Genomic DNA, 10,066 nt, shown 5'->3' on the forward strand with positions numbered 1-10,066 from the left:
CCAAATCATTGAAATGAGCCGAGTAAAGCATGCTAGTGACTTGGACACTCAAAGCTAACAAGCTAGAATGCCTTACGGCTATGCAAAACGTGGCATACATGATCAAAACAACTCAAATCAGAGCTTTAGCATGGTAAAACAAGGCTAAAAGCTTCATAGAGTTGAGCCAAAATATGCAAGGCTGATAGTCTAATCACAAGATGCATGTTAAGTAAAATGAGATGATTGTAAGACAAGTACATGAAGCATGTAAGAGCCAACTAAACCAACTCAAAACAGAGGTATAGCATGACAAAATAACACCAAATACTTGCTGAAATGGAGCTAAAACATGCTAAGCAAACATGCTACCAATATAAGCCATTTATACTAGCATACATGACAACAAGGAGAGTGGATGACCCTCTCCTTTTTGAGACCTTAAAACACCATCCCCACCACTGAAATCCATCTGGATGTCAATGGTGAGAAGGCCAAAACAAGGTGATCTCAAAGCTGAAAAGTAAAGCACAAGAGCAAGGCCAAACAAGGCCTAAGAGGGGGTGAACAACTCCAAACACAAAAGTGACCTTAATCAAAGATCTAAAGCATGCTAAAATAGAACTTATTTTAGTTTATAGTTAAGCTTAAAACAATGAGCAAAAGGGGCTAAAAGCTTAAGCCAGAATGGGGTATCTAAAACAAGAGTGCTCACCCTTGAAGAACACCTTCAAGAACATGGCTCCAACACCTTTCTCTGATCAAAATCACCTCAAGAACCCTAACACCAACTCCCTAACACCTCAGCAACCAAGGATGGTGTTCTACTAGGTGTTTGTGTGCAATATTAAGACAATACTACACTTTAAAGCAAGAACACACACACAAATATAGAGAGAGGGAGATATAGAGATAGATAGATACAACTTCTCTAACCCTATTTTTCAAAACCCCTGAGAAGGGAGGAGGGCTTCCCCTATTATAGAAATCCAATTTGCAAAGCTTCTTAGAGAAGCTAAGCAAGGGGCAAATCCCTCCATACACGTGTATGGAGGAAGGGAATTGTAACGACCCCAAAATCCGTATTAGAGATTACCTTTACGGCCTTATGGGTTAATGCATGTTGATTTATTGATGTGTTCAAATTGAGGAATTATTTGTTGAGCCACGACTGTAAAATTGAAATTACCGACCTTTACGGGTTCAGAAATCACAATTGAGGACTTGGATGTGTTAATGAAAATTTTTAGAACTATTTGGGAAACTTAATTGGAAATCTAATTTGTCTGATTTGTTAATGTGCGTTTGGGTGATTAACTTGGCGCTGCAAATTAAAGGCCTTAGAGGCTTCAAAAACCAGAATAGGGGACATATTTATGATCATCATAATTTTTAGAGTCATCTGAAAAGTTTAATTGAAATTTAATTTTTCGCGATTCGTAAGGGCGTGTTTGGCCCTCCTCATTTGTGATAAAGCTTATATAATTAAATATATAGGTGTGTATGAGTTATATAAGTGGTGAACTCATACTTTTGGAGTCAAAAAAACAAAATATCTAAAGAGAGAGAGGAAACCGTGAAACGGAGAGAGGGAAGAGTGACAATTTTCCCAACATCCATGGAGGCTTTGAAGATGGTGGAAGAGAATTGAAGGAAAAGAAAGAAGATCACCCATGGGACTTGGAGGAATTGAAGAGAGCTAAGAGATAGACAAAGATTGAGTTAGGTATAAAAATCTATCTTGAAATCTTGTGTTTAAAGTATCAATTTGGTAAAATCATAGAGATCTTGGAAGATTTAAACTCATTTGGGGTTAAGGTTTATCTATGTATTTACTTGAGCTAATTTGAGGAATTAGAAATTGAGTTCTCTAATTTTGTTTATGAGTGGAGCTCAAGCTCATGGATATCATGAAATAAACTTTAGATTATGCAAGAATCATGTGAATTTGTGGGTTGTGGGTTGTGTTTTTAAGAACCTTGAAGATCATGAAAGATTAAGCATTAATCTTGAACTTTGAGACAAAGATTGAATTGTTTGAAATGAAATTACACTTGGTGGATGTTAGTTTATCATGTTATAGGGCAATTCTACATGTTTTTGAGTGATTTATGTTAAGAACCAAGCTTAAAAATGGAAAAACCAAGTGTTGGAGCAAAAAGAGCCATTTTCGGACTGCACACTGCCCAGAGCCGCACGTGCGGCCCTGTTTCCCGCACGTGCGGGAGACAGCTTTGTCCAGCCATCTTTAAATAAGCATATCTTTTGCCTCGGGACTCCGTTTTGAGTGATTCTTGAGCCTAAATTCTAAATACAGAAATAGTTATGCCCAAATTAGTGACGACTGTTCACTTTCTGTCAACTAATTTTATACCATTTCTTCACCTAAACCATTTCCCATTGATTTCTCCTGTTTTCTGAGACATGGAGTATAACTTATTAAGGAATAATGAGCTTGGTACCACCATGGCTAATTGATTGAATGATCAAAGAGAATAAGTAAATGATCGAGTATAATCTCATATTATGTGTTGTGCGCTGTACTTGTAGGTCGAGACGAGGACATCGTCCTATTACTACCGGGAGCTGATCACTGTGAGTAGTAGTACAGTAGTCGTACGTTGAATTATTGTTAATGATTTTTATCGTTAATATGCTATTCTTTGCAAGTAATTAAGTTAACAATGTGTCGATTGGAAAATCTAGAGGCATTATTGAGCGGTATTACTGTTGACAAAGAAGACTAGCATTCTGTTATTTGCAAGATAGCTATAGTGATTCATGATGAACAAAGGGAACGTATAAGCACTATGGAACCATGGTATTCACGTATTTCTGAAATCATTCAATCTGTAAATGTGCTTAGCTCTCATTAATAATTATCAGGAATGTCCTGTTAAACTTAAGTTAACTATGTTAACTCATGTGAATGATGTAACGGCTACCATTAGTACTCTGTTAAGTACAAGTCAACTATGGTAACATCTATGAACGATCAAACAAAGGTGTATGCTTCTATATGCTATTAATAGATCAAGTGAACTACGCCATTTCTTAATGAATAATTAGTTAAGACCACGGATTGTTTTATACGTTAATACCTGCTAAGCATTATGATAAACAATGGATTGATTTACGGCTGACTCAACCTGAAGATAGAATTAAATATCAATGACCTTGTCATGTGACTCACGTTGTGATGTAAATTGTTCTGTCTTTGTTAAGTGTACTGTGATGACATGATATAACAAGAAATGCTCTATGTTCTGATATGTTACGCTTTGACTTAATGAACAGTTGTCCATATATGTAAAGTATTCATGACATCCGTAGCACACGACCCTTACCCGGGGGTAATAATACCGTGGTTCAAGTATGTACAAGTTTAAGTATGTTACAAGTTCACGTATGTTATAAGTTCTCAGTATCGGGGGATTCCTTTATGGAACTAACAAGAATGCTTTATATTGATTTGTTAGCGCTAGCGAAGTGCCAAGTATAATCAAGTATGAATTCTGATTTTTGTTTATGATTCAAGTATAATGCATATGTATGAATTTGTTTCCGTTTATGGTATGACATGTTATGTGTGGTTTGGTCTGTAAGACCCATTAATTACTGGTATGGAACAAAGTGCTACTTGGAACTAAGTGCTACATTGTGAGCCACCTCTAGAGTCCATGTGAGACACCTCTTGAATCCATACATATATGAACTAGGCTTAAAGCCAATCTGGGCCTATGGCCATTCTATATGATCTATTAGGCCAGAGGCCATTCTGTATTTTTGGTATGGAGCAACGTGTTGTACGGAACTAAGTGCTGCAGTGCGAGTTACCTCTAGAATCCGTACGAGCCACCTCTTGAGTCCATACATATGTGAAAGTTATGAGGCTGAAAGCTGTTTTGTGAAAGTTATGAGGCCTATGGCCATTTTGTATGATCTGTAAGATCTGTTAGTATGAAACAAAGTGTTGTACGGAACTAAGTGCTGCAATGCGAGTCACCTCTAGAATCCGTGCGAGACACCTCTTGAGTTCATACACTCAAGTTCAAGGGCTTAATGCCAACATGTTCAAGGGCTCAATGCCAACACGTTTAAGGGCTTAATGCCAATATGTTCAAGGGCCTATTGCCACTCTGTTCAAGGGCTTAAAGCCATTATGTTTCAAGATATTATGTTATAAGTCATTATGTTTCAAGACTGGGCCTAAGGCCGTTATGAAATTAGTGCAGAATCAATTAACCTTATGCCCTCTTTATTTATGTATGCATTGATATGTATTATACTTCAAGTTGAGCATTGAATCATTTATGTACTATTATTCACTGAGCTTCGCTCACTTTGTGTTATGTCTGTTCTGTAGGTAATTACTTTGGGAGTCCGTCTTAACCCTTGATGCTCACCCTCCAATTGTCAACCTCAGTATGCCCAGACTCCCAGACCAAGCCCATGCATTTATGTGAAGTTTTGTTAAGATTTTGGCTTGCACTTTAATTATTTACTTAAGGTTAAAATGTATGTATATACCCCCTTTCTTTACCAATGTTTGGATATAACGCTCATTTATATGTATGGGTATGTATATAGATAAATGGCTCTCACGTATGTGATCCTGGCATGTTAGTTTTAGCTCAATGGATGTTATTCTATGTTACTTTGTAATATTAAATGCTTCCGTTCAGGCCCCATATATTATGTATATCAGGTTATGTGCTCGTATCTACATAGGTCATGCCTGAACTTTTAGGGGCAAGTTTGGGGCGTGACAGGAATTGTGCATGCCAGCTAAGCCAGCTGGCACAAAATATCTGTATAAAGCAGATGAACAGGGTTAGGCCAGAAAATATGGTCGATCGACCAACACAAGGGCCGACCGACCAAAAAGAGTGTCGATCGGCCAAAACTTTTGGCCGATGGCAAGAAGACAAGGCCGATGGCTTCATGCATTGACTGATGGGTTGAGGGGATGGCCAACAAGCCACCCTCTTCCCTTACAACCAAGCACAAAACAGACAAGTTGAGAGTTCATGAGGCAAGGCGCGCAGCCGAGACCTCTGGGAACTCAAAACGAACACAAACATGGATGATCATCAAGTGTTCAAACGATGACGTCCAAGTCTTGAGGACGGTCAAAAATGGGGTGTCTACATTGGGCAACTGGGAATTCCCTCTAGAGGATGACCTTCACCTCTACCCTCTAAGCCGAACAGTGTTCAGAGAGGGAGATGGTAAGAGCCAAGTGTCACTTTTCTCGCTTTCAAGTCTTTATTACTGTTATTACTGTTATTCCTCTTATATGTTCTAATGGTTGGTGTATACTTTGCAGCCCTTCCTCAACCACCCAAGGACTTTCGCAAGACATTCTACCCCAGCAAGGATTTCAAGAAATTGTTGGGTTTGCCAGTTGACAAACGGGAAGCCCCTCTACTGCTCAATTACATTCCTACATACAAATTCATTCTGCCCAACGTCCTGAAGAAGAGCAAGTCTCCACCCTCAGCAATAACTCCTCAAGCCGAGTCATCATCAAGGCCAGACCAGGGATCATCCTCTGACCTAGCAGAACAACCATCAACCTCTGCTCCACAACTGATTCCACCTTCTCAACACCAACGCCAATGCCGACGTCGAGCTCCACTGCTCGCATCAGCAGGCAGGACTCGTAGCCGAAGACGCCAAAGTGTCGAGGCGTCATCTTACGATCCAGCCAATCCTCTCATTGCCCTGCCAGCAATTCACTTCGGCACAAGAGTCACAGTTGTCGCGACCTCCGACCAGATGGGACGCAAGAAGGCTATTGCCGAAGACCTCTTGGATGACATCCCCAACGTTGTCACGGTCCAGTCCTCACCTTTCCAGTCTTAACCCAAACCAAAACCAAAGAGGCTAAAGAAAGCCCAAGCCAGGGCAACGGTGACTCAGATTGACTCTGAGGACACCTTGCTAATCTCAAAAATAGTTGAGGCAGAAAAAAGTACCCATGTCGCCGAAAAGAGGCCTGTAGAGGCTGAACCTTCCGAATTGACCAAGTCAAAGAAGTCGAGGTCGGACTCAGCAGCCGCCTCGGGTTCCTTGAAATCTGTTGGCCCCTGGGCCCCTTCAATCACAATTAAGGACAAGCCAGTCAGAGTCGACGACAGTGCAACTGATATTGAGGTCGGCGTCGCCCTCTCCAATGCGCTGCTCCTTCCCAATGATCTCAACCGAATGGCCGAGGTCAGCGAATATGAAAATTTTGCTTTGATGATTCAGCATTTTGTACAGGTAAGGCCCTAACACTTAGTACTCTCCAATCTTTGTTTTTCCATACTTAGAGAGTTTTATTAACTTCTTTTTTTTTCATTTCTTCTAGGCGATCTAGCACGCCCATTCCTTCACGATGAAGGCCTTCGACATTAAGAAGGAGTTGGTCTGTAAGACCAAGGAAGCTGCTGGCTTGCTTAAATCACTAAACAACGCTGAGGCCAAGATGAGAGGGCTGATAGACAAGGCTAAGGCAGCCAAGCAAGCTCAAGACGAGGACGAAGAAAAGGCCGGGGCTACAGAGGTTGTTGTTGAGGTCCTCAAGGCCGAGAAGAAAGAGACCGAAGTAAAAACTGCCGAAGCCCAAGCCAAGCTCCGCGCTGCCTTGGCCACAAAGGACGCCGAAATCAAAGTGGCGGACGAGAAGGCATATGCCAAGCGGGCAGCTGACGTCCACGAGGACTATAAGAAGCAAATGAAAAAGGCATGCAACAAGGGTTACACCCTTGGCTGGATGGCTGCCTTGAAGGAGTTGGCTGTCCCCGAGGACTCAACTCTCCAAGATAACAACCTCCTCGTCCTGTCATTCCCCCTCCCACTCCAAGCCAATCCGAGGACGAGGCTGAGTCTGAGGAAGATGCCGTGGCTGACAAGTCTGAGAAGGCTGAAGTTGCTGGGTCTAAGTCCCCAACTCTAATGAGCAAGTCTTAGACTTGACTCAGGATGAGGGGGACGAGGTCCAAAAAGATGTCTCCTCCGGGAAGACGACATTTGAGGCACCTGTCGCCTAGAAGAGCCTCGGCCAGACTCTTGAAGAGATCGATGCCGAGCTTGCGGCTGAGAAGGCTGCCGAGAAGAGTTCCCAAATGTCTTCTGAGCTCCAAACCCATCCAGCTGATGATGCCGAATAGTCTAGTTTTGAAGCTTTTCCTTATTTCTTGTACCTTGTGCATTTTTTTCTTTTGAACAATGTTTAGCTTTTATTTGGCCGATGTGCCTTTTTGTACTCCGAATAAGTAATCTTCAATATCAGGCCGGAGTGCCTTTTTATACTTGAACTTCCTTACCTGAATGCATTCTATAATTTCTTCTTTCAAGTGTTTTGTATGCTTGTAAGCTCTATTGCTTCCATACTTAGAATATTTTGCATGTCTTCAGTTTATTATGCCTTTAGCTGTGTAGTCTCCTCGGATTAACATACCTCGGACATAACTTCCAACCTTGTTCATCTCGACCTTGGCTTAACACTTGAAAATAGTGTAAAAAATATTTTCACAAGTGTTATTTAAAACTTGCCAGTTTACTTTAACTTATCAAGACTTCTGTCTTCCATTATCTTCCAAGTCTTGGCAACATGGCAACCTCGGCAAGCACGTAGATACTTCTTTCAACATAACCTTGGCTTAACTTCAACTTGTAAATTTTCCTTAAAACATTTCAACAAGTGTTAAACCAACCTTTTTTCAACATAACCTCAGCTTAACTTCAACTTGTAAATTCTTCTTAAATTTTTAACGAGTGTTAAACCAACTTTAGCCTGTAAATTCCAACTTCCAAGCATTATTCTCCAGCTCTCTGCCCCCTAATGTGAACTTAAGTTCCACTTGGATTCTTATTAAGCATGTGGCTATGACCTCGTCGCCGACATTTATATTAGATAGAGACTAGCCGAGGTTCTCAACCTTGGTTCCTCTGTTAATCTAACTTAGTGCAACCCCATTATATGCAAGTGTAATTCAACTCTGCCATATAATGAGTAAGTTACTCGTCATGTTTCACTTAGAAACATCGCCAACTTAGTTCAACTATATTATATGCAAGTATAATTCAACTCTGCCATATAATAAGTCTAAGTTATTCGTTATGTTTCAATCAGAAACATCGCTAACTTAGTTCAACTCTATTATGTGCAAGTATAATTCAACTCTGCCATATAATAAGTCTAAGTTATTCGTCATGTTTCAATCAGAAACATCGCCAACTTAGTTCAACTCTATTATATGCAAGTATAATTCAACTCTACCATATAATAAGTCTAAGTTATTCGTCATGTTTCAATCAGAAATATCGCCAACTTAGTTCAACTCCATTATATGCAAGTATAATTCAACTCTGCCATACAATAAGTCTAAGTTATTCGTCATGTTTCAATTAGAAACATCGCCAATGGACTGGTCAATCATTTTACACAAGTTTGAAAAAATCGAGCTAAAATTTTATTATTACTTTGGCTAATAACAAAAAACTTTAAAACAAAAAAAAACAAAAAGCAATCTAATGATAGAAAAACTTCAGGTTGCAAGTATTCTAGAGTCTTGGCAACTCTTTGCCTTTACTATTTTCAAGCCGATACGCCCTATTGCCGAGGACCGAGATGATTCTATAAGGTCCCTCCCAATTTGGGCCAAGCTTGCCCTCTCTGGGATCCTTCTTGTTGCCGACGACCTTTCTCAAGACGAGGTCACCAACTTAAAACTCTCGTGGGTTGACCTTCTTATTATAAGCCCTGGCAAGTTGCTGCTGGTATGCCCCCAGCTGAATTGCTGCTTTCTCCCTTCTTTCTTCCAACAGATCCAGATCTCGGGCCAAGAATGCCTCATTGGTCCCATTTTCTACTCCTTGGGTCTTGATCCCTGGGATTCTAACCTCCAGTGGAATAACTGCTTCTGTGCCATAAGTCATGGCGAATGGGGATTCCCCAGTTGATGTTCTCGGCGTAGTACGATATGTCCAAAGTACATTGGGCAACTTATCCACCCACTTTCCCTTTGTTGTTTCTAGCCTCTTCTTGATACCATCTAATATAACCTTATTGGATGCTTCTGCTTGACCATTACTCTGAGGAAAGCTTGGAGTAGAGTAATAATTCTTGATTTTGTACTTTGCACAAAAGCTTTTGATTAGCTTACTATCAAACTGCGTACCATTGTCTACTACTATCGCCCTTGGGATCCCAAACCTAGTGATAATGTTCTTCCATATGAGGTTCTTTACATCAATGTCCCAAATCTTAGCAAGGGGTTCAACTTCTACCCACTTGGTAAAGCAATCTGTTGCTACTAGCAGGAACTTCCTTTGTCCAGTCGCTTGAGGCAGTTGTCCAACAAGATCCATGCCCCATTGGGCAAATGACCAAGGGCTAGACACTGGGCTCAAATCTGCTGCCGGTTGGTGTATCAAAGGTGCAAACCTCGGACACTTCTCACACCTTCTGACAAAAGCTAGCATCTTTCTGCAAATAGGGCCACCAGTACCCTTGAGTAATGGCCCTATGAGCAAGTGACCTGCCCCCAGCGTGGCTTCCACATACTCCTTCGTGTATTTCGTACAAGAAGTCTTCAACTTGTGAAGGATGTTCACACCTCAAAAAGGGTCCAGTAAAAGACCTTCTGTAGAGATGTCCTTCTGCTGTCAGACTGAATCTTGCCGACTTCAGTCTGACTTTGTGTGCTTCTTTATGATCATCTGGCAGTTTTTCATCTCTAAGGAATACTATTATTGCATCCATCCAACGTGGTCCCATCTCCACACACATTGCCTCATGTTCTGTGTTCAGTGGTTCTACACTTGAACCTGACAAGTAATTAACCATAATTGTCCTTGCCTTTCCTGGTTTCATTGCACTAGCCAAGTTGGCCAAGGCATCAGCATGGCTATTGTCATCTCGGCTAACTTGCTGTAGTCGGCAAGTTTAGAATAATGCTATCAGTCTACCCACCTACTTTACATAGGCCATCATCCTTTCATCTCGGGCTGCGTATTCGCCTGTTACCTGGTTGACGATAAGCTGGGAGTCACAGAAGACCATCACCTCGTCAGCTTCCATTGCAACTGCCAACTT

The 10,066-nt window shown here is 41.1% G+C and overlaps 1 long non-coding RNA gene across 1 annotated transcript; it reads left to right on the forward strand.

Annotated features, from left to right (window-relative positions):
• The first annotated feature begins 1,620 nt into the window (after window positions 1-1,620).
• LOC145799023 (uncharacterized) lies at window positions 1,621-4,521 on the forward strand. Its single transcript, XR_014341010.1, has 3 exons — window positions 1,621-1,705; window positions 2,530-2,574; window positions 4,346-4,521. It is a non-coding gene; the product is annotated as an uncharacterized LOC145799023 (long non-coding RNA).
• Window positions 4,522-10,066: the final 5,545 nt, after the last annotated feature.

The sequence above is a fragment of the Camellia sinensis genome, chromosome 9 (genome assembly GCF_055761805.1).
Source record: "Camellia sinensis isolate YWXY chromosome 9, ASM5576180v1, whole genome shotgun sequence".
Taxonomy (NCBI): Eukaryota; Viridiplantae; Streptophyta; class Magnoliopsida; order Ericales; family Theaceae; genus Camellia; species Camellia sinensis.